Source organism: Anas platyrhynchos, chromosome 4, assembly GCF_047663525.1.
Source record: "Anas platyrhynchos isolate ZD024472 breed Pekin duck chromosome 4, IASCAAS_PekinDuck_T2T, whole genome shotgun sequence".
In the NCBI taxonomy this organism is placed as follows: domain Eukaryota; kingdom Metazoa; phylum Chordata; class Aves; order Anseriformes; family Anatidae; genus Anas; species Anas platyrhynchos.
The window spans coordinates 15,750,772-15,774,166 of NC_092590.1; the positions used below are offsets into that span (position 1 = coordinate 15,750,772).

Here is a 23,395-nt window from a genome sequence, read left to right on the forward strand (position 1 = left end):
CAGTGTAGTACATGTGTATCTAGCAATCCTGCCAACTTGTCTTGAATACAAAAGGATGCAAAAATGTTGTATGTCAACTTTGTTCTAAGTGCAACTTCAGGTGATTTGTAACAGTTTTATTCTGATGATTCAGTAAAAACAGTAGCCGAATCAATTAAACCAGTGGTATGTAATCTTTCACATGAAAATGGAAACCTGATCACACTTAACCATTACTCTTTTTCTGGGAATTGGGGAAGGCCTGGGTGTAGTATAAATGAGCACAGGAGGGCGAGGCTCCAGAAAGAGCTTCGAGTTGAGAACCACGAAGCAAAGGAGCTTAAGAAGAACATGCCATCTTCTGAAAGCATTTGGTTCAGCTTAGGCTCATCTGCAAAGCATTTTTGACTCACTAGTGTTATGAGAAAGTGTAAGGGAAAAGGGGCTGTGTGATCCTGGGACCAAAAGTTCAGGGCATCATGAAGGGATGAATGTGAATGAATGCTAGAAGGAGGACTAGGGACAGTGATTGACTGTCTGTGGTGATTCTGGTAGGGGAAGAGTTAACTGGCATGTAGAAATGGTGCAAAATTGTAGAAATGATTGCACTGTGGCAAAAGCTGGTATGGCTGGCTTCATCCAAGTGCCACATACCAGCTGTTACCCTGCATGTCTGGCTGACTCATTTCCTCCAGACTGCATTAAACAGCCCTTGGCCTGTGCTTCCTTTGCTAAGCAGCAAGAGTATTTATGTGGCAGCTTTCAGACTCATCTCCTGCAGCAGGAGCAGCCTCTGGGCTGTGTCCCTGTTCTGAGGGAGTGCTTCCCATCCCAGCAGCAGCTCCTGCACCAGACAAAGAGCCAGCCACGGTCCCACGGGCTCCCCCAAGCTTAGGAATCTGCACTGAGGCAAGGCAAAATGTGAGTCTTTCCAAATTTGCCAGCTGTGGTAACCTCGCAGCATGTGCAGGCTTACTGATCTGCCTGTGCATCCCCACAGCAGTATTGTTACCAGGGAGACTATTATTAGGTCCAGTTAGAATTTAGGAGGATGTACTAATATGATAATGACTACGTAGAATTGTATAAAAATAACAGAGAAGGTACAGATTTGGGCCAGCTCTGTGGAAAACCACCTGGTACCTAGACTTGCATGGCTCTGAAATAAAAAACATATCTCAGCCTAGTGTGGCTTATTGCACACCGGGTAATGAATTCAAGCCTTTTACCAGACAACAGTATCTTCCCTGGTGCTGGGTGGCCAGATGTCTAAATGGGGATTTCAGGCAGGTGAGAACCTAGACAGTATGTATTTATAAGTGTGTTTTTCAGAAGTATCTTCTGTATAATCTTGTTTGATGGACTTTTATTACTGCAAATTGATTTTACAGTGTTTTGTTTCAGCTGTTCTGCCTCACCTAGAGGTTTTCTCACCTGGCTCAAGAGAGATGGAAACTCTGCTTGAAATAATCTGTGAGAACCATGCAAATATTCTGATCTAGACTTGAATGTGGATTTTCATTGCTCTGAGGAGCAAACCTCCTTTCAACCTGATGCTTTTGCTCTGTCCTTGAAAGAGGCAGGAGCTAGTTGCAGAATGCAGATCTGTAGGAAGGTTTTCAACATCATGCTGTGTGATGGTCTATACCTTGAATTTCATTTCAGGTCACTTTTCTATCATTGGGTATTTTGTTTTTCATCTGTCCTATGAGTCCTACTTTACTGTACAATTGTTTAATGCCTCTGAAAGCTCCTGCCAACAGTTTGCCATCTGTTTTAAAGTAAAACCATTTAGTTTCTCTTGATGTGAGACAAAACCATCTGATATGCAAATACGAACAGTAGGTGGCCAACTTATCTCTATTTAATGTAAATGAAAAAACTCACAAACTCTATGCAGGGGCTTTGGTAGTGTTCTCCATCCATAGACCCTTCCTGAGAGTCTCATTTAAGGCTAAGTGCAGCCAACTTTGAGATAAATGGGATTACATCTCCTCTGCAGCTCAAAAGACAGTTTTTTTGTCATCGCCATTGTTCATTTAAAGTGTGTGAAACTGGATAAAATGTCTTCCCCCATTTTAAAAGGGGGAAAAAATAGGGACACAATGAATTTGTGTTGTATATGAGAACTCTTTCCAGCTTTCACAAGGTTGTTGAGCTCTTTGTTGATCCGAGGGAGAAAGTTGGCCTTGCAGCTTGAGTGCCTGCCTGCTTGCACTGGCAAACGCAAGGAATTCCTTGCTTTTGGCCTTTTCTGTGACCTTGGAAAAATCTCTTATACCTAAGGACTTGTTATGTATGAAAAGTTTGGATACATTGGTTCAGCGATTAGGTTCTAAACGATCCTCAGATTCCTTAATTTGTATCTTTAAAATACTTGTCTGCTTGAATGTTCCTTAATGGTCCCTGATGTGAATGGAGAGGGAAATGACTGCTCACTGTGTCTGCTAAAGAAGAATAAGGGCTGTCAGAGGAAACTAGTATGAGGTAGATTGAAAGCCAGCAAACAGAGGCAGTTCTTCAGAGACCTGTGTGTGGCACTGCTGACCAAAACTGCTCTGGATGCTAGGAGTTTAGGGGGGTTCAGTCTGAGACAGAAGTTATTGAGAAGTACACTGTGAGGGTTTTTAAGACATAATAACCATGTCCAGATGAGGAAGCTAGAGGTAGGGGAATATATGAGGGAAACATCACTGCATGTTTGACTTATTCTTATATTCCTATCCAGAATATCTCTTTTGGCTTTTCTCAGTCAGGATCCAGAGGCATCTCTGGTCAGAGCTGGTGCAGGCTGCCAGGCTAGAATGGAGGCTGAGGCACAGGATCACTTGTGCTTGTGGGTGGACTGCGAATGTTTATGGTGGACACTGCACGGAGGGCAGGTGTTGATCCTACTGCTGCAGACATGGACTGTGCTGTGGCTGTGCTACCATCTGGAAAAAGAAAATTTTCCATCAGATAAACTGATAGTGACTGCCACAGGACAAAACTCCTCTCCAAACCTTCTTTGACTGTTAACAGCCTTGGCTTTCAGAAGTGCCTTTTATTACTCCAGGACATTTTCTCAAATTAGGGATCTGAAAGGGAGGCAACAGAGAATTACTTTATATCAAAAATACACATTTTGGTTGAGGTGAATCAACATGAAGCAACAGAGAAATCAATAATGATGCATCATAAAAGCTAGAATCTGTTAGGAACACTTTCCTGATGGTGCTGGATTTTAGCTGAAATAGTGACTCACCATTTCAAATGCTATAGCACTGGGGGAAGATACCCCTACAGCAGGTCCTAAATTAATAGATTTTTCTTGGCCTGTTAGTTTGGGGTCCTCACTGGTACAGCTGGAACAAGAGGCAGGATTAAAGAGGAAGGTGAGGAGGGCACAGAGACACTGTGGAGGGAGGAGGGTGAGTTAGAAGGCTGTGGCAGTAGCTGGGATGGAAGGTAGGGTCCCCCTGGAGAGGGGGACCTGGGTCTGCTGGTGGGCAGCAGGCTGACCACGGGTCAGTAGTGTGCCCTTGTGGCCAAGAAGGCCAACGGGATCCTGGGCTGCACTGGGAAGAGTGTTGCCAGCAGGTCAAGGGAGGTGATCCTGCCCCTCTGCTCAGCCCTGGTGAGGCCACATCTGTAGTACTGTGTCCAGTTCTGGGCACTGTTTCAGAGCAGTGGGACAGGCTGCCCAGAGAGGTTGTGCAGTCTCCCTCTCTGGAGATATTCAAAACCCACCTGGATGCCATCCTGTGCAATGTGCTCTGGGTGATCCTGTTTGGCAGTGGGGTTGGACTGGATGATCTTCAGAGGTCCCTTCTGTGAGTCTGTAAGGAGGTAAGGGGGAGTCATGAGGCTTAGTCCAAAAAACCTTGAAACAACTGCTCTACTAGTCTACAAAGAAACAGGAGAGTGTCCAGAATCTATGCCAGATTTAAAAAAAAAATAAAAAATAATAATAATTATGTCCTGGAAAAGTCACTGTATAAATGAGGAGGCAGACCATTCTGTAGTGGGTTGCAGTGTAATGAAATAAAAAGACCACACACAGTCTGCAAGCTCTGGTCCCTTAGTAACCAAGTCCAATTTACGGCTTTCCATAATACTGTCTTCTCTGTTTCTGTGATACTTTTTTAAGTGATCTAATGAGTTAGGGGGATATTTTTCAAAAGGTAACATTAGGGCATAGTGGAACATGCAGCTCAGTTCCTCTCAGAGACTCTTGTCTTTTTAAGAGCTCTCAAAATCTACCTAGTAAGCATTATATCTATAATCCGATCCAATTGTAATGGTTACATTTTAATTTTCCCCTTTCATTTATGAAATATTAGTAATCATTTTAGCTGCTTGAAAGATAAAGGAGAATGGTACAAATTGTATTTCTTCCAAGTTACATTTTTAATATTAGGTCCTAGCCTGCAGTTTTCATTGCTCCTGATTTATGGAATGTAATCTGGTGATACAGAGAAGGGAGCAAAAAAAGGGAAATCAAAGCCTTGTTTTATTGGTATTGGAATATGTATCAACTCCAAACCAAATACTTCTGGCAGCTTCCAAAAATAAAAATAAAAAAAAATAATGAAGAAAGAGAGTAAAGGGAGTGTCATTTGCACTTGCATTCAAAATCATTATTAACGATAATTAATAGCACAAAATAAGGGATTCTCAGGGGAGCATGCATCCTCCAAAGATTAGGTAATGGTGATGTATGTTAAGAATGATTACAGCACTTCAGAGAAGGCGCTAACAAATTGGCGCATTATGCTAGTATTTTGAAAAGTGTACTCTATTCACAAGTGCACACGTTTCTAGAGCAGAATTTTTCTCCCTGACTCCCTCCTACTGTTCATTCCTTTTCTTCTTAGTGTGCTTGTAGACACCTAGCAGGTAGAAGAGCGTTTGGTGCAGTTCCTAGGACCATTCCTGGTGTAGAGATCTTCATTAATCTGATGTCAGTATCGAGTTGCCAAATCCAACCCAAAATATGCTGGTAGAAAATGAAAGTGCCTATCTATGTCAGGGAATGTTCCCCCTTTTCTATGGACGTGCCTTTTTCATTAGAGGTGGAGCTGCTACTCATGAAAACAGAATTAGAGGACTAGTTTAGTGCTGTGGCTAGATCCATTGTTTTTTAGTTCCAGAACAGGATACAGACTGAAATAAGAGACAAGCACTTGCCAAAGGAGCCTAGGTGACTTTAGATCTTAGTTTTAAAAATGGATGAACTTAAAATTTTGAATACCATCCAGATCTGTTTAAAGCAAACGGGGAGCTTAATTTTAGTGGTTTGTGAAGTTCTTGTAGTTTAACAATAAATGAGATTTTAGTCAGGTTAGTGGACACATTTTAATTTGTTGTGTTTCCCTTTTGGGAAGAGGACATATATTTCCTAATCATTCTAACTAGAAAAGGATAGACTTTCAACCATCTGTAGATAGAGTTTTGTCCGTTGTCTGTTAGCTTAGTTCATTCCAGGTGAAAATCAGGTATAGTGACTCATTTATTTATGATCAACAGCAAAATTTGAAGCCAGTATCAAAGCCAGTCTGCCTGTTTGTGTTCTGGGGAGTGGGGAGTAAGGTGGTGTTTCTGGGTTGCTTTTCTGTTCGCCTGTCTGATAGCAGCTGAGTCAGCTATTTTAACGCTGTGCTGTCCCTAGGCTCTGTGCTATTCAGAACTGAGGATCCAGCTGAGGTGTTGAACAATACACATATACCAGAATGAAAGCTTCTGAAGTAGTATTGACACGCACTGCATTTGATATCTGTATAAAAACATGAAAGAAGTGTAATCTTATTCTTTTTATCTTCTTTGTGCTGACAGTATGATTTCCTGTTCCTATGTCAGTTAAAATTTCATAGAATCATAGAATCACTAAGGTTGGAAAAGCCCTCCAAGATCATCTGGTCCAACCACCCCCCTACCGCCACTGTCACCCACTAAACCATGTCCCCAAGCACCACGTCCAACCTTTCCTTGAACACCCCCAGGGACGGTGACTCCACCACCTCCCTGGGCAACCCGTCCCAGTGCCTGCCTGCTCTTTCTGAGAAGAAATGTCTCCTCATTTCCAATCTGAACCTCCTCTGGTGCAACTTGAGGCCATTCCCTCTGGTCCTATCACTAGTTACCTGTGAGAAGAGGCCGATCCCCAGCTCCCCACACCTTCCTTTCAAGTAGCTGTAGAGAGATTCTCCTTATGTTTCTGAAATTGTTTTTCATTGTATTTTGTCCCTGTGTTCTTTTTAAGAGGAGGACTGAGAGAGTAGTGTTGTGGAGTTTATCTGTTCATCAGTATGAAACCACCACATCCTCACACACCAGAATCCTCCACAGGTGGAAGAAGATGGCTTTTGTTTCATCTCCTGCTGCTCCCAGGTACCTTTTTGCACTTACAAATTGTTTAGCTTAAGTGATACCTATGTCTTCATAGTTGACTGGGGTAGGGGTCAGTGCAGACAGACAGTGCTGTGAGTTTGGGATAGCTGAGTTGAGAGCTTGAACTCATTAATCTCTGCAATAAGGATTTCCAGAATGCTCTTCGTTTGGGGAAAAAAAAAGAAAAAAGGAAAAGAGCAGTGCTTCACTGTGGTGGAATAAAATTTCATTTTAAATAGGTTGAATCCTACTGCAGGGTTTTTGCTCCATAAGAAGACTTTCATTTCACATCAGAAACTATGTGCTTACAGAGCTTTTTTCTCCAGTCTAACCTACTAGTTCATATTGGTGTGAATTAATGACATATATTCTGGCTTCCCACAGCTTCTGTACTATTTGAGACGTTTTCCAATGATACTGTCAATGCTGTCTATCTATGGTACAAACTTGGGGAAATTATTTTACTCAAGGGGAAAATTATTATACTCAATTATAACTTTTTATACACTCTCCTCTAGTCGATGTAAAAATAGCTTGTTTTACCGATTGCACTTTGAAGAGCTCTCCGTACAGTAGGCTTTATATGACACCTTTCCAGTTAGCCACACTGTGAGCAAGATGGGATGAAGGAGGAGCCCCCTCGAGATGTGAGATCTGGCTTTTTGTCAGCTGGAGTTTCAAACGCACAGGCTGGCCCCACGCTCAACCACCTTTGCCTTGATACAGCTCATGATACCCCTCTACAAGCTTGTCATTCATAGCTGTTATGTCTGATCCCACCGGGTATTCGTCATTGAAACAGCTTCCTGGAAAATGCAAGTACTAAAAAGCCCAATTTTCTCAGCACAAGCACTTTTCAAAGGAAGATTTTTTTCTGAGGGCACTTGGTGCAAACTTTGTTATAAAACTCACACAACCATTCAGCCTGCACCAACATTAAGATCATACTGAGGGCTACATGGTTCAAAACATGAAGTTAAAATTAAAAAAAAAAAAAAAGCATAAAATGTAAGGCTGTGAGCCTTATCTGTGCTTTCTTGTTCATATGCGTTCATGACATGAGCTGTGTTTTTCAGAAAAAGAGAGGGACCATGGGTGGTATGGGATATTCTACCCTTAGCAAAATCAGGTCACTTATAGATTCCAATTTGGTACCTAGGAAGAGAATTGCAAGTAGCCTTTCTAGTTATCAGAAAATAAGTAAGTAAGTATAATATAGATATATTTTAAAATCAAAATTTAGAAGGCTTCTTCTGATCAGGATAAAAATTAAGCACATCCTCAGATTTGACAGTATATGTTGAAAACCCACTTGTGTCAGCATGTATGCTTATTTTTATGCATATGCTTATGTTCAATCATATGTTTGTTGTGAAAAGGAAACCTCCAAATAGTACTTTTAATAACTCCCATTACGAAATAGAAGCTCTCCTTGTGATAAATGTGGTAAAAATATCAATGTTTACATTTGCTGTAAAGGGGAAAATTCTCTTCTTGAAGTGTTAATACTACATGGAATGTTAAAAATCACATGTAATCTGGCGCCGCCTTAACTTTCAAAATGTGTGTGGAAGCATCAGAGTGAAGACGTGGGAGGCAGCTATTCTGATCAGATGAACATACAGTTTTCTGATCACGCTGTTTTAATTAACCAGCTCTTATTGACTTCTATAAAGTTGATAAGCAGTTATCCAAAGTAGTTATCTGGTATCTGAACCAGATGCTGCATTTTCTTAGATGCACTGGTAGCTTTAATGTAACTTCAAAATACACTGTTCTTCTTCAAATAAGGGAATTTACAGCAGTTTCTGGGATCACTGTAAGAACTGCTGGTGTCTATGGAAACAAACCTGCACAGTGAATGCCAACAGGCCTGGCTGTTTCAATAGATGCACCCTGTCGGACAGAGGGTAATTGCTGTCTTTAACTACCCAGTGTGGGGAGCTACAGATAAGATGGAGCCAAACTCTTCTGGAGTAAGACACAATGCTTACATACTTTTGGTTGGAAATTATGGTTGCGAGTGAATGATTGCACATGGAAATGATGACTACATTTAAAAAAAAATGTCCATGCAGTGAAAGCAGCTGAGCACTGGAGCAGACTGTGAAATTTCAGTCCCTGTAGAGGAGTTTTGAAACTCAGATGAACAAGACCCTGAACAGCCTCATCTGGTGGAGCCCCACTCTGTGCAAGAGTTTGAACTTGAGGCCTCCCTTCCAACTTGAGTTATTGTATGACCATGATATTAACAAAGGGAAAACTAATTGCACAAAGCCTTTTGGACTCATATTGTAAGCCAAGCCCTTTGAAAAATTTTGGTATTTGGGCATCAATTCTGTCCTCTGTGCCAAAAAGTCAAATATATGGACATTTCTGTGTCTCTGTAAAAGATTTGGGCCTCTACAGATTTATTTTTTTTTCCCATAAAGGCTTTATTTTAGTTGCTTTCTTATTCATTATGATAGGATATAGATTCAGACAGATAGTGTAGGCATCTTAAATTTCGTAGGCCCTAGTCTGCTGAAGCCTAGGTTACAGTCAGGCTAATGTCCTCATAAAGACAAACTTACAGTATAGAAGTAAATTTTACTTCACAGCCTGCTGACTTTTGTTCTCTAAGATGAACTGTGAGCACACACAACTAAAAGTGGCCTTCAGGATGAGTCCAGAGCAAACTTTGACCTCTGTCTACAGTGTGTGGCTCTCAGAGTTGTCTTTTAGGATCATTCTGAAATGCTTTAAGTAATGGCCAAAATCTGATCGAAGTTGAGAAAGTATTATGACTAGCATTCAGAGGCTGAGTAATGGTAGGAAATCATTCTGTGAATCCCACTCACTTGTATTTTGGGACCAACTGTTACTGGTGGATCGAAGCAGAAAGCAATTAGGGATATTTTGAAAAGCTGAGAATAAATGCTTTCTTCAACCTTGTTCATGTGCCTTCTGATCTGCTCAGTCACAGATAAAATCTACACAGATGTCCACTGAAAGCAGACTTTCAAATAAATTCTTTTGGATTGGTAACTGTCCCAACATGTGGGTAATTAATGATTATTTCATCATCCGATTGGAGAAACAGAATATGAACTGTGTAGATAATCACACTGTTAGACTACACATTTGAGAACATACATTGGGAAAAAGACTCTTTACTTGTCGTTTGTGGCCCAAACAATCCTCTTCTTTCCTGTTTTAAAAAGGGAAAGCCCTTAATTTTAATGTAAATATGCCAACTTAAAAGCCAACATTACCCTTCTAAAGTGTACTCCACATCACATCTGGTAGGACTGAACATAATTAATTGCAAGAGGAATGTAAAGCAATGGCATGCCAAAAGCTTTAATGTAATTCCAAATCATGCCTTATGCCAGTCTCTCATTCTCTGCCAGTATGAACTGGCGTATCCTGTGCATGGCGTTTGATGTACTTTGGCACCTAGAAGAAACTGTCAGTACATTTTGGAGATAAAAATGGGAGAACAGTTGCACAGCTCCTAATGGAATTTACCAATTCCAGGATAGCACTTGCTAAGGGTTGTTTGACAACAAAAATCAGTGTGCACTCCAGGAGACAAAAAAAAAAAAAATAACTCCGAGACAGTTTCCTGGCTTTATTTGTCTGTGAGCAAACTTTCTTTTTCTTTTTTTTTTTTTTTTTTTTTTTTTCTTTTACTCATAACAGTCCTCCCTAACCACTTGTTCTGGCATCCAGAAATGGTGAGAAATATCACACTGAAGCCTGTAAAAATCCTACTGACTTTAAGAAGGGCCAGATTCTTACCAAGCCTGTATATCTAAAAGCTGTATCTGAGCCATGCAGATGAAGTACTGAGCCTGATAATCTGCCCAACTAAGCACAGAAGCCAGTTAGCAGTGAGCACTGGAGATGCTTAAAGTCAGGCTCAGAGCCAGGACCCCTCTGGAGCCCCAACTCCTGCACTGCACACTCCTGGGAGACAATTCAGGCTTCATGCCAAGCATGCTACCAATTCAAACACCAGTCCTAAAAATTGAAATGTTATTACTGGTGGGGGGAAACCATGTATGTATTCAAGAACACCCTAATATCCCCTTTTGGTTTGTATTGAAGCACCAGAAGCAATTAGTAATTCCAATCAATTGAACAGGAGTCCTACAGGAGTTGTTTTAATCTGTTTTCTGTCTCAGTCTCTGTCAGAAACAGACTGCCCCCACGTTGTGTGTGTGCACTGACATCTCAGCTTTATCTCCTTTTAGCTTTAGTGGTGCCAGCTCACCCTTTCAAAGACAATTTTTCCTTCAGTTTTATGTTTCATACCTGGCAGTGCGGGCAGGTGCACAAGACTTTAAGAGTGGGAATTTGTAAGCCCATGTGCTTTGCTTGGGAGCTGTCAAATCTCCAGCAGCTCGTTTCACCTCTCAGCTTTGAACGGGACCTACTGAGGGCAAGGATTTTCTTTCCCTGTGTGTTTTTTCAGTGCTTTAGGGAATGCAGCCTTGACCTTGAGTAAGATTTGGCTTTCACATCTAGACAGCGTGTAACTGCTGTTCTAATAGGAACAGTTGTCTGTTGTCTTTTTACATCAAGATGTCTTTCTCAAATTAATGCAGCACCTGTATTGGTTTCTCTAGAAATAGTGTAGGTTTCTGAGCAAAGAAGAAGAAAATGTGCTCCATAGATTTCAGTATGATGGTCAGCTCCCTGGAGCACTGCTTTTTAAGGTAAATAAAATAGAGTTTGGCTGTCTGAATTGAAGCATCTATGTTGGCAACACTGATCATTTTGTTTTACCTCTGTCATGAATGTAAGGGAGAATGAACTATGCTTAAATGATTGTTTTATGCCTGCTTCATGTATGTCTTTGACTGGAATTACTGAACAGTCTCTACGGGGGAAGTCATTCTGCTTTATATCTGAGTCCTTCAGAAAGTGATATACAGAGGCAATATAGGGAGGCTGGATACTCTAAAGGCAGTAAAGTCTTAGTTTAGGTTAGAACTGTGTAAATAATATCTCCTTGATAGCTAGCTGAAGGGCAGCTAATAAAACAATGAATTATTCTGCTAATTCTGAACAGTGAACTACAATGCAAAGACCTGTAACAAGGTATATATGATAAGGGCACCAACACATATCAGAAGAGACCAATCTTTCTACAGTGTACCATGACACTGTGCAGGTCATCTCTTTGAAAAGGCACTTGAGGCAATGTATTAGGAAAGTCCATGCACTTGGACATCCAGGATGTGTGCAGTTCCATACTCCTCTCCAGTACTAACCGTTTGTTTGTGACCTTCAGCAGATCATTTGACCTTGAGTCCAACACGGCAGAGCACTCAAACAAACATTATATCTTGACAAAATTTTTCACTTGAAGCTTATTTTCATTAGGAAAAAAAAGGCTATTTGGCAATACTGAAACGTTTCCAAAATTTGTTGCAAGTTTGAATTATTCCTGTTAAAAACAAAGAAGAAACAATTTTAAAACCAATGTTTATTTTGGATTTTTAAAGGATGTATTTATTTCTGTATTTAAAACAACTGTGTATGATAGCAGAGGAGAAAAAAGCCTGATGTAAGATATGATGTGGAGGACCGGGAGGTGAATGTGCTCCAGAAAAAGAAGGAGGCAAACGTGACTAACTCTGAGACTGTCTCAGAGAGTCATTTTTGGAAATGACATTTTTGGAGACTTTTTTTTTTTCTGTGATAATACAAACATGAAAGTATCTTACTCCATCATCTGGGTATTATGTTCAAAAATTATGAAACATATCACAGGTCACTTTTTTCCAAAGCTAAGCACATCTGCAAATGACTTTTTAATATCTGGCCATTTCCCAAAGTACCTGGAAATGTGTTCTTTTGAAAAACTCTTCTTCAGTCATATAAAAAAAAAAAAAAAGAACCACTCAGCCAGTAGCAGAGCTACCCACACATAACAAACAACACTAAATTAACAACTTGGTAATTTAAAATCATGAGTAATAAAGTATAACAGGCCTTCTTAGGTTTGATAAATGATTTATTTTCAATTTAAATGGCATCTCTGCTCATAATCTGCTCATAATCTAATTTCTTCCTACTGTGGAATAATTGCCTAAAGTGACTTCTAAATTAAGCTTATATACATATTTTTAAGAGAATGTACAATATTGAAGAAGCTTCCAGTGTGGAATGTAGCTGTATTCCACAGAAGTTTCCTAGTTCTCCAAGCTTAGATGTTGGCCGCACTGGGGGGACACGGTGTGCTGACTCTAAGAGGGACTGTACGGAGGGTGGAGTGGAGACAGCAGCCAGGCTCTGTGAAAAGATGGGAGCTCAAAGGTACATCAGAAGTGATAAGATGCACGTTTGCTACGCTGGGCCAATGGTCTGCCATGTTTTTGACAAAATGCTGTCCTTTTGGTGAAATTTGCTCATTATAATGTCATTATCATGAGTCTGTAATCACGATATCTCAATACCTTAGATGCGATCAGACTTGTAAAAGCTAATTGAGCAGCACTCCCAATTACTTTAATCTTTAATGCAACACCTGCACAACTGATACGTGGCCTATCGAGGCAAATCCAGATATTCCTGTTGCTGCTCATCTTTGCCTGCATTCACCACACTCTCAGTGACTCAGTGTTGATTTGCCCTGAATATAAAAAACATTGCTGTTGGTCACCTGATGATGGATGTAAGCACTTTAAGAGGCAGATGAGTATGCAAGGCAAGATAATACGTTGAGCACTTACAGAGATATTATTTGTATTTTTGAAATTAATTTTGCTACTATCTTCCAATTATTATTATATGTTTTTTCCCCAGGGTATGATTCTTGGGCATTTTTGTAGTTACAGCAAGTTTGCTGTGTGCTGTTTCAGGCAGTTAGGCTATACTGTGGGCTGGCAACTTACGTGCTCTGATGTGATTAGTTCTAATGCTGAGACTGAAGTTTTTAGGTTCTTTATCAGATTGCCTTCACAGATGGTAATGTGGAACAGGACAGTGATATTCTATGTTCTAACAGGCTGTGAAATCTAAATCCAGCATGAGAGCAACCACAAAGACTGAAAGCTTGGAAAACCATGGTTCCTTCAGATGTTTCATGACTTCACCTTTACAAAAATCTCTCCTATTTCAAAATGCATTATCTTCTGTACTAGATGTGGATCAGGTCTCTGATATCTGATTAATTTTCGCTGACTTCAGTCGTGGTACAGTGTGTTGCCCTGTTCCCAGTCCTCGATGCTTTCTTGTCTTTCCTCAGATCTGTAGGAGTGTGTTGAGACAAATGCATTCAGTTGGCTACTCCCAATCAGAGCATGAGAGTGTTTCTCTCTGCATTAGCACAGGGTGTCATGTTAATCTTCAAGGAATTTTTCCTCAGTTAGTGAACACTCCAAATCAGATTACTATATAAAATTTTTTGAATGTACTTTGAAATGCTTCTCTACATGTTTTACGTTAATTCTGTTATAATGGACCATAATCAGGCTATTGTGACAGGAATAATTTTAACTGCTTTTACAGAAATTGAAGGTATCTTGGGCATTTGCCCAGGAAATGTTTCTCCAAATACAAACAGACATCGGCTCTTATATTCTTGGTAACCATAAATTTTCTACAATCTTCCATAAAATTGTAATAGAATAAGCTTATTGAGACACTCACTAGAAATGACTGTAGATTTTTTGGGGTGAGGGGTGTGAGGTGTTGTGTGCTTTTTTACATATGCAACATTTTTTAAAGATATGTTGAATACAGGATTACTCTTGCATGGATCAAAAGGGAACAAGCTCAGTTAGTGAAAGAAAATTCTCTCTATGCTGATAGAGCATTAAAAGATAACATAAATACAAAGTAACTCACAGTGTAGCCATTAAGGCTGAAATAATGTCAGAGGTTCGTAAAAAGCCGTTAATACCACATGAGCAGGGGAGAGAATACAACCCATTTCATTGGTACAGAGCACTTCGGTGAGACAGTGAATTAATTTTACATACAGAAAATAACACAGGGTAGAGAATAATATTGAATGCCCAGGTTGTGACATTTCCTCATTTGAAATTCCCTCTGATTTCAGGCCGGTTAGCATCTTCAGTTGCAGCTCCCACAAGAGCAGTAGTGGGAAAGCACATTTGTGCTGACGTCCCTTTACATCTAGGGTTTGTGTGTCTAGCTACTGCATCCATCTGCCTGCCCAGCTGCACAGCCATGTGTGTAACATCTGCCTTATTTCAGAGCCAGCAGAGGGAGAGAGATCTATTTGGAGCTCACGTACAATGGCCTGGCATCCTTTAGTAAGGATGAGGACTTGAACTGCAGGTGAAGTATAAAAGCTTTGGAAGAAGTGCTGGTGTTGTATGAGCTTCACAGCTGCAGATGGTCCCTGTTTCACTGAAGGAGGAGATCCCAAGTGACCTTATTAGTAAGTCACCATGTTAGCAAGGCAGGCACAGGGCCAAAGAGCTACCAATGGTGATGGAGTAGCTGCAGCCCTGGAGGAGGAGAAAGAGGAGAAGGAGGAGAAGTGTCATTTGATTCAGGTGATGGCACAACATATATGTGGTTCTTTAGGTCAATGAACATGGGCTTTTCAGACTAATACATTATCAGTGGAATGGGGAGAAGGAATAATGAAAAAAAAACCCAAAAATTTCCTTGTTTGTAGTTTCATCATCTTCTGCCTGAAACATGGACTTTGTTGCTGCAGACAGGGGCAACAATTATATAGGCAACTTTCACCACTTGCTAGTGACATCCAGAGGAAAGCAGGAATGTGTTTTCAGGTCTTTTTCTTTATGTTCTTTATTCTGGTGATCAGAGGGTAAAACTCAACCAGTCTTTCTGCTTGGGCAGACTGGGAATACTTTCAGTATCCTGCAGATTAAAATAGCCACTGACATACCCATTGTTAGACATCATGTCTGCAGTCTGTAATTAAATGTGTTTATAACCCTAATAGCAACAGGGAATAGATGTCTGTGTATGAAAACATTAGTGGGATCCTGACTTGGTGCTTAGGCATGTGGTCAAGACAATTGAGCTGTTACATAGCAATGTCTTGCAAAATAAAAAGAACCTGGGGCTGCTTTCCCTCTTATGTCAATCTAAACACAGTGGAGAAATTTCTCCTTGTCGGAGAACCTGTCTGCTGAGAAAGACAGACAATCCCTCAGAATGGTCATGCTAGAAACAGTCGTTTCCTTTTTGATTCTTTCTCAAACCTTTACTTTCCTGTTCTTTGAGAACAAGCACCTTGTGAAGCCTTCAGGCAATGGAAACAGAAGAAAGGCTGGGTTCAGAGAGAAAATTGTAGGGAGACAATTAAATCAATGAAGTGAGAGTACAGAAGGCTGAAGATGAAAAGGTTTGCAGTGCTTGAGCAGACAGGCCCAGCCCAGGAACAGAAAGAGACTGTTTAGAGGGTGAAGGCCACAAAACCTCCCTTCCTGTCTACAAAATTTTGGGATTGAGGTTGCTTTTGGCTGTATTTTTTCCCAATGTTCTTAAGTTACTTGTCAGTTGGCAGACTGGTGCTTGTCCTACTGAGTTGTTCACTCAGGAGTGAAAATTCTCGCCAGTGTAAGTGAATAAAGCAGCCCTTTCCTTGAATTGTAACATCAGTTCACTCCCATATTGACATGGTACTTGCTCAAGTTTAACTTTTGCTGACAGTTTTCAGTTTAGGGATTACCTATACAGAAACAAAGACCATGCACTTACAGAACATCATACCATGAAAGGATTCCATGGAATAAAAGAAAAATGTTTTTGGTTTTATATATAAAACAAAATAATTTGTTTACTCTAGATTCAACAACACAACAGGCAGGAAATCTGGCTGTCTTTATCTGAGGAAAACAAGACTGTAAGAAAAAGTAGAAATGTGTAATTCAGTATATCAGTTATTTTCAAAGCCTGGGTGGGGTGTTTTTTGCTCAGGTGGGCAGCCATGCTCTACCACAACCACCCTCTCACTCCCCCTCCTCAAAGGGAAAGGGGGAGAAAATAAAATGCAAAGGGCTTAAGGGCTGACATAAGGATGGGGAGATCACTCAACAGTTCAATGGCAAAAACAGTTCAACTGGAATGGCTTAATGGGTGAAACACTCAGCATAGGGAGACAGTAAGATTTATTGCCTATTACTAAAAAGTTAGAGAAGTGAGAAACAAAGGAAAGAAACCAAAAACACCTTCCTCCCATCCACCCTCTCCTCTGTTCCCTAGCAGGTTTGTTTTTGTTTTTAAACTTTCTTAAATTTGCTCTCACAGAGGTGCAAACCACATCGCTTATTGGCCTGGCTCTGCCCAGCAGCAGGACCCTTATCTAACATGGGGCAGCTTCTGGATTCTTCTCACAGAAGCCGCCCCTATGGCCCCCTGCTACCAAAACCTTTCCACATAAACCTACTACACTTGGGAATGATTATGCTCTGATAATCTCAGGAGATCAAACATTTCTTCAAGTCATCTTAATTATGGGATTAAAATATACATACATAAAATGTAAATGATGAAAATTTAGAATTTCACAGATTCTGATGAGACAATTTGTGAATCCTTTCTATATAATTGTCTTCTCAGAATCCATCTCTTTCAAATACAATTTTTCAGTGAAATTCTGACGTTTATTTATTAACACAGAATGAATACAGAAATTAATCCAATTCAGACCTAACTTAAAAAAATCCTTCATTTGACCTCCCAATTGAAATAATAGTAATAATAACAATAACAATAATAGTAATAATAATAATAATAATCACGTGGTTCAAGGAGAACAACATCCCACCACTACCAAACCAGACCCCTATTGCCAAATTCTGCCACTGTGCTGTGGTTTATCCTTAGCAGGGTCACAGGTGCTTATTCACTCTCCCCAGGTGGGATGGGGAAGAGAATCAGAAAGGTAAAGGTGTGAGAACTCATGGGTTGAAATAAAGGCAGTTTACTAGTGGAAGCAAAGCAAAACGAGGAATTCATTCACTACTTGCCATCAGGAGGCAGGTGTTCAGCCACTTCTAGGAATGTTTTTTTTTGCACCTGGGTGGAAGGAACGTGTCTCCAGACTCTCCACCTGAATGAGCAGACCTGGCTTTGGTGTCACAGAGAACATGGTCAGTAAGGTTAAGAAAACCCAATTCATGCTGTTGCTGCAGCTCTGCAGCTTATAATGGTATGAGAGAAGGTGTATGGTAAGCCATCACTTACTTCTCCCTGGGGTTTCAGGACTGCTTCCCTTATGCTTCCCTCTTATGCCTTTAATAGAGAAGTAAAATTAGTTCAGAGATTCATGCTATGCTGGGCACTGACCTGAACATCAATGAACAGTAAACAGTTACTATCGTTATAGTAAGGGAATGCTTTCTAGTATATTTTCCTATTGCCTTGCAAACTCTAGACAACTCAAATCACAAAACACAGAAGAATTTACCAAAAGCATTGCAGCCTATGCTGTCATTGTAAAAAACAAACAACCCCCCCCCCCCCCCCCCAAACTCGTGTAGATGTTAGGAAATGGATTCATTCATTCGTAATTTGGGGGGAGAGGGGAGGGAATGAAATGTAGGGATTTTGTTAGATTAGACCTGTAAAATTCAATATAATTTTCCATGATTCCTGGAGTCTTTACAAACTCTAATGAGAAAGAAAAAGACAAATCCCCTCTGCTTACAACCCCCCTGTACCATTGCAGGTCAAAACTATAAAGCTATCAGTGATTTCCCTTTCCTCAACTTGGGAGATTTAATAGTGTCAGTAAATTGATTTTCAAATCACTGTCTGTTAAAAGCAGCTGGTTTTTATTTATTTGTTGGTTTTGTTTTTGTTTTTCTCTCTGCACTCTGTGTTTCCAAGGAGTTTTGTCTTGTGTTATAGGTTAAAAAGAAAATATAAAGAAAAGATGAATTTTCTCTCAAAAATGAGTGAATCTGAATACTTTACTTGTTTGTATTTATGAGTTTAGTAGTGTTCTATGATTGTTCAAGCACTTGTCATTGTCCATTCTGTTGCAAGGGAACAGGTTGTAGCTATGTCAGAATGTTTTATTGAAACATGAAAAATAAAGAAGTGAGTTATAGACACCTATAAAATGGCACTCCATGTCCCAAAGCTAGCAAGCAACATGAATTTAATTAAAACTGATATATAATACAGAAAATAAATAAACCCTTAACAGATGCAGTTTATTAAGTTAAACAGGTGCAGAATACTCCATGCAGATTAGCATCCCCTTCACCCCAGAAGATCTAAAAATAAATATGAGAGGCATTTTAAATCACTGGTACCTGTTAGCAGAACATTGTTCTGTGGAGTTTCACTATACAAAGGCTTGTGCATTAGCAATCATTTACTCATTGCCTTAAATGACATCCCCAATTTGCCTTTTTTTAGTCCTCTGATGTTGTATCTGTTCAACAGTGTGTGAGCAAGCTGAGGCCATCACCTAGAGCCACTCCACCTGAACCTCCTATTTCTGACTTTCTTGATAGCGGTGCTTTCACCATTAGCTTCCCAAACACACATTTGCCCAGAAATTAGTGAGTAGGTACGCTAGGAAATATATAAGGTAACAAGGAATTTTACCCCTTGTTACAGGTCACAGAGTGTTTTTCTGACACAAAATATACACACACACACAGGTAGAAAATGGAGAGCTCTAGACTATCAAGGACAGAGCAGCAGGCTTGGGCTCCTCAAGAGAAGCTCAGATACCTGCTACTTTCTGCTGAGGACAAGTTCTAGCTCCTTATACTGTTCTCAGTTACTCCTAATTACGGTTTTCAGGGAATAATGTATCGAACATGGAGAAGCATTAAATGAAAATTAAGTTATGTGCTGAAGCAGGAGGCAGGTTGCCATAGCCTGATCCATTGATATTGATAATGTGTTACAGATTACTTCTTTGAGACCATTCCTAATAAATTATTGGAGAATGCAGCAATGTTGAGTGATCATATTACCATTTTGTGTGTGTTTTTTTTTCCCCTCCCAGTAAATTTTCATTTTTGTTCAAAAGGAATATAGTCTTCTGTTGCAACTTAATTTAAATAATAGCTTCCCTAGTAGGTTAAATATTTGTGGATCAGATTCTAAATCTTTGGATTCTGTTATACTTGTATGTGTGTTTATATATGTATCTATATTCATAATTGCTGAATCTGCTTGTGTTTAGTAATGTTGCAGAGGAAATTACTGCTACAGAATGATGTACTATAAAACAACATGGAAACACATAAAGATGTAAATATATTTCAGGGAAAAAATACTCAAAACACTTTCATTTGTATTTAAGGTTTAAGAATATAAGCTGGGAAACTCCTCCCTTAATGCTTCCAGTTATCACATCTAGTTTTACTGGAGCTCAGGCTTTTATTCACATCATGTTTCAATCTCTATTAGTGGCACAGACAAGTGGTATTGCTACATTGCTCACACTGCTAAAAACGAGTCATTTTATTTCAGTAGTATTATTCTAAACAAGCACTTTTTTCTGGACAAGAAGCAAATAAGCCTACCTCCACAATCAGTTGCACTGAGCTCCTCAAAATGTATGTAAGTATGTATGGCCAGGCCTACAGATTTTTTCAAAAGCTCACATCAGGCTCTCAGCTTCCTGTGAGTTGAAAGGTGCTTTAGAAAAGCACTTCCCACCCTTTGGGACTGACATTGAATCAAAAGGTCAGAGAGCTGGAACGCAGCTTGAAAGGTATTAGACAGGATGCACTATGGAGCAGAGAGTCATAGTGAATAATTCACCTTCACCGAAAGGAAAATCCCCCTACAAACTCATCCTCTTCTGTACTCTTTGGGGGATTCACTTACTACCTGGAAAATCACCAAACCGATCCAGAGCCCTGAGGTCTCAGCTGCCTTCCTGTGGCTGGAGGTTCATTATGTGGCTAAAAGGATCAGGCCATTTGTCATCACTTTTGCCTAGCTGCATTATGGCATGTAAGGAGTGGAGAAAATGGGGGTTCTTCTTCCTGGTGCATGGGAGCATCTTGACTACTGCACATGTATATTCATGTCAGCTTTCTAACATAATCAGGTATATTCATGTCAGCTTTCTAACATAATCAGGTGTTAGAGGGACTCTTGGGACTTTGAGCACCACACACAGCCAAAAAACAGTGGTCCAAGGGCTCACGTAAAGGAGCATGTCAGGCTGAAGTGGGGAGAGAGGCTGAGAATGGATTTCTTTCCACGTGTTCCAACAGGGAAACAACTGTGACATGAAGCCAAGGCCTGATTTTTTGCCACTTTGTATTTGGTGTACGGGGGCATGAGCTGTAGGTAGTATTTAGGTCTAAAAAAGGACAGAAATATTCTTCTAAGGTTGTCGTGCCTGTGTTGTAGAGGATGGTATGTGGAAACACCAAGGTATCTTTGCTAAACTTCTTTCTGATTTTTTCTTTTTTAATGCTTCAAATTACATTCATAACAGCATGTCAAGGTAGATTCCTTGGAGATGAGTTCCTGAATAGGAAATGCTCTTTTAGAAGGAAACTGCATCTAAAAGAGAGCCGGAGGGAATCATTCCAAGCGAGTGGGAGTTTCTTAAGGATCTCTTCTGTTCTGCCATCTCTGTTATGGTTTTGCATGGTTGCCTCTTGCTATTGAGTGTGAGTCCATGAAGACTTCATTATGCTGTTGAGTCCAGGTTGAGTTAAATTACCCCTGTGATCAGTGTTGACCACCATTATGAAAATGTTTTAAAACATGTCTTCCTTTCAACTTCCTTTCTACTTTGTCACCCCCTGCTCCCTTCACACCCCATAATTTTCTGCTATTACTAGCCAATACAGGGAGGGCAAATTTGACATCACCAACCTGCTCACTCACCCAGCCTGTTTTGCTCAGTAGTCATTCTTGTGCCTTAGCTAACACTCATTAGCAGATAATTGCTTCCAGAACAAAGGTGGGTATACTGGAATTAGAATCTTTCTGTAAATGAAGGTTTCATATACTCTAATGAGTACGTAGGTATGTACACTGTTCTCCTCTTTGCACAAATATGAGTATTCCTATCCTGCCACAAAGTAGGCCAATTAGTTTTGCAGTTATTTTGTTTATGTTTCTGTTTTAATAGTGAAGCATCCCTCCATGAAATCCTTATTTTTTTCTGCTAATTTTATTTATTGCAAGTATTTAGCTGTAAAACACTCAAACCCTTATCCTTTAGTCTGATGTGGGTGTGTTATTGTTATATAATAATAGTGGCTACCAGAGCCACAGATAAATATTGTGTAATAAGTGCTACCTCAGCAAGTGACCAATATTTTGTCCCACAGTGGGGCAAGTGAGAAGTCACAACAGCTGGTCTTCCACAGGTCTGTACAATCCGGGCTGGGATTTTCTGTTTGTAAGGCAAATAAATGTGGTGTGCTTTACAACACATCTCTCTAGCAACAACAGAAGAGCAATATAGCAGTGTGCTGCAAGCTATCACAAGTTCCTTTTCTCTGTAGGGTCAGCAAGAGTAAGGAAGACAGAATGGCATTACTGAATGACATTTTTCTTACCATCCTGGGCTCTGGTACCTCAGGTGCCCTGAGTTGGAGGACTGTGACTTCAGTAATGATAAATTCCCAGATAACCCCAAATTTGTGTGGGATTCACTGTTCCACCTGGATGAATATAAGTCTATGGCATATCCCAAGATACTTGGAGCGCTAGCTAATGCCATCATGAGACCTCTCTCAGCTATTTTTCAATGGTTTTAGGAACCTGGAGAGGTCTGAGTTGACTAGAAGCTGGTAAATGTTCTATTTTTCAGGAAAGACAAGAAAGGAGACCCTGGTAATTACAAGCCTGTTAGTCTCACTTCAGTGCCTGCTCAAATTACGAAGATTATTCTGGGAGTAACTGAAACAAACTTGAAAAACAACACAGTCATTGGTCATAGCCAGCATGGTTTCACAAGGGAAAAGTCCTGTTTAATTAACTTTATTTCCCTTTATGACAAGGTCACCCACCTAGTTGACCAAGGGAAACCAGTGTCCAAAATAAACCCAGGGCACTTGATGGGAGGTGGAGGGTAGTCCCTGTGGCCAAGGGGCAGTCTTTCTCTCTGGCAACCACATCTGGCTTTGCACAACACAACAAGCAAGCAACCAACCAAAAGTAGATGACCTTTAATGAAAAGAAAGAGGAAATGCCCTGGACAGCTGACGCCAGGCCTGTATCTTCCTTACAACTTGCAAGTCTTACAACTCAGTCGTGTCTATGATTTAAAATACTTTTGCTTCATGGCTCTACCCAAACTTTTGTTGACTTAGTTAATATTCCTTCCATGTCCTCACCAGAAGTGCTTCTGGCTCTTTGCAGGATTTACTGACCTGTTTTACTTACATTGCTCTTCTTTGCTAATCTGTGTTCTTTCTGAGTGGCCAAACACTTGTCTGGGAACTCAACTAGACTGTTAGGAATCATGCTCCATTTCTGCACAGAGGTATACAAAGCTAGGCTTGGCCAGTGAGAAGTCTGGTTTTGCCTGAGACTCTTAATAATGAAACTTCATCTTTTTCAGTCCGGTGTGGTTTCCACAGAATCATGTGCACTGATCGTTTGTGTCACATAAGAGACCAGGCTAATATATAAATGTGTCCCCATCTTACCCTGCAGCTATGGCAAGCCACAAACCCTTTTAAAAAGTTCAAAAACATGTCAGTAAAACAGGTAGAAAACTGTGTTGCTTATTTGTTTGAGAATTTTGATTAAAAAAATAATAAATAAACCTGTAGCAATGTTATTTCTTTCTGTTACTTTTTGTAAAAGAACTAAAACTCCTTTTAATGCTAATTCTTTGCAACAATATTCAAAATACAATAATTTCACAGACTTTTTTTTTTTTTTTGCAACTTCTGAATGGTTTTTGCTCCAAAATAAATGGAAATAGCTCATTTTATCTCAGCTTTTTTTTTTTTTTTTTTTTTTCTCTTGCCTTTTTTTCATGGAGAAAGACATTTAAAAAGCAAGAAGTGCATCTTGCTAATCAAAATAAAGTGAATCATATTAAAAAGAATTCTTTATAAATTAAAACATGATGTGGAAAGATTCCAGCATTGCA

At 40.0% G+C, this 23,395-nt stretch overlaps 1 long non-coding RNA gene across 1 annotated transcript in view; it reads left to right on the forward strand.

The window, feature by feature from the left end:
- Positions 1–23,395, forward strand: part of LOC140002418 (uncharacterized) — a 200,588-nt gene that overhangs the window by 40,875 nt on the left and 136,318 nt on the right. The window contains exon 2 of the long non-coding RNA XR_011808888.1: positions 6,221–6,348. This is a non-coding gene — a long non-coding RNA (uncharacterized lncRNA). The remainder of the gene's footprint in view (positions 1–6,220; positions 6,349–23,395) is intronic.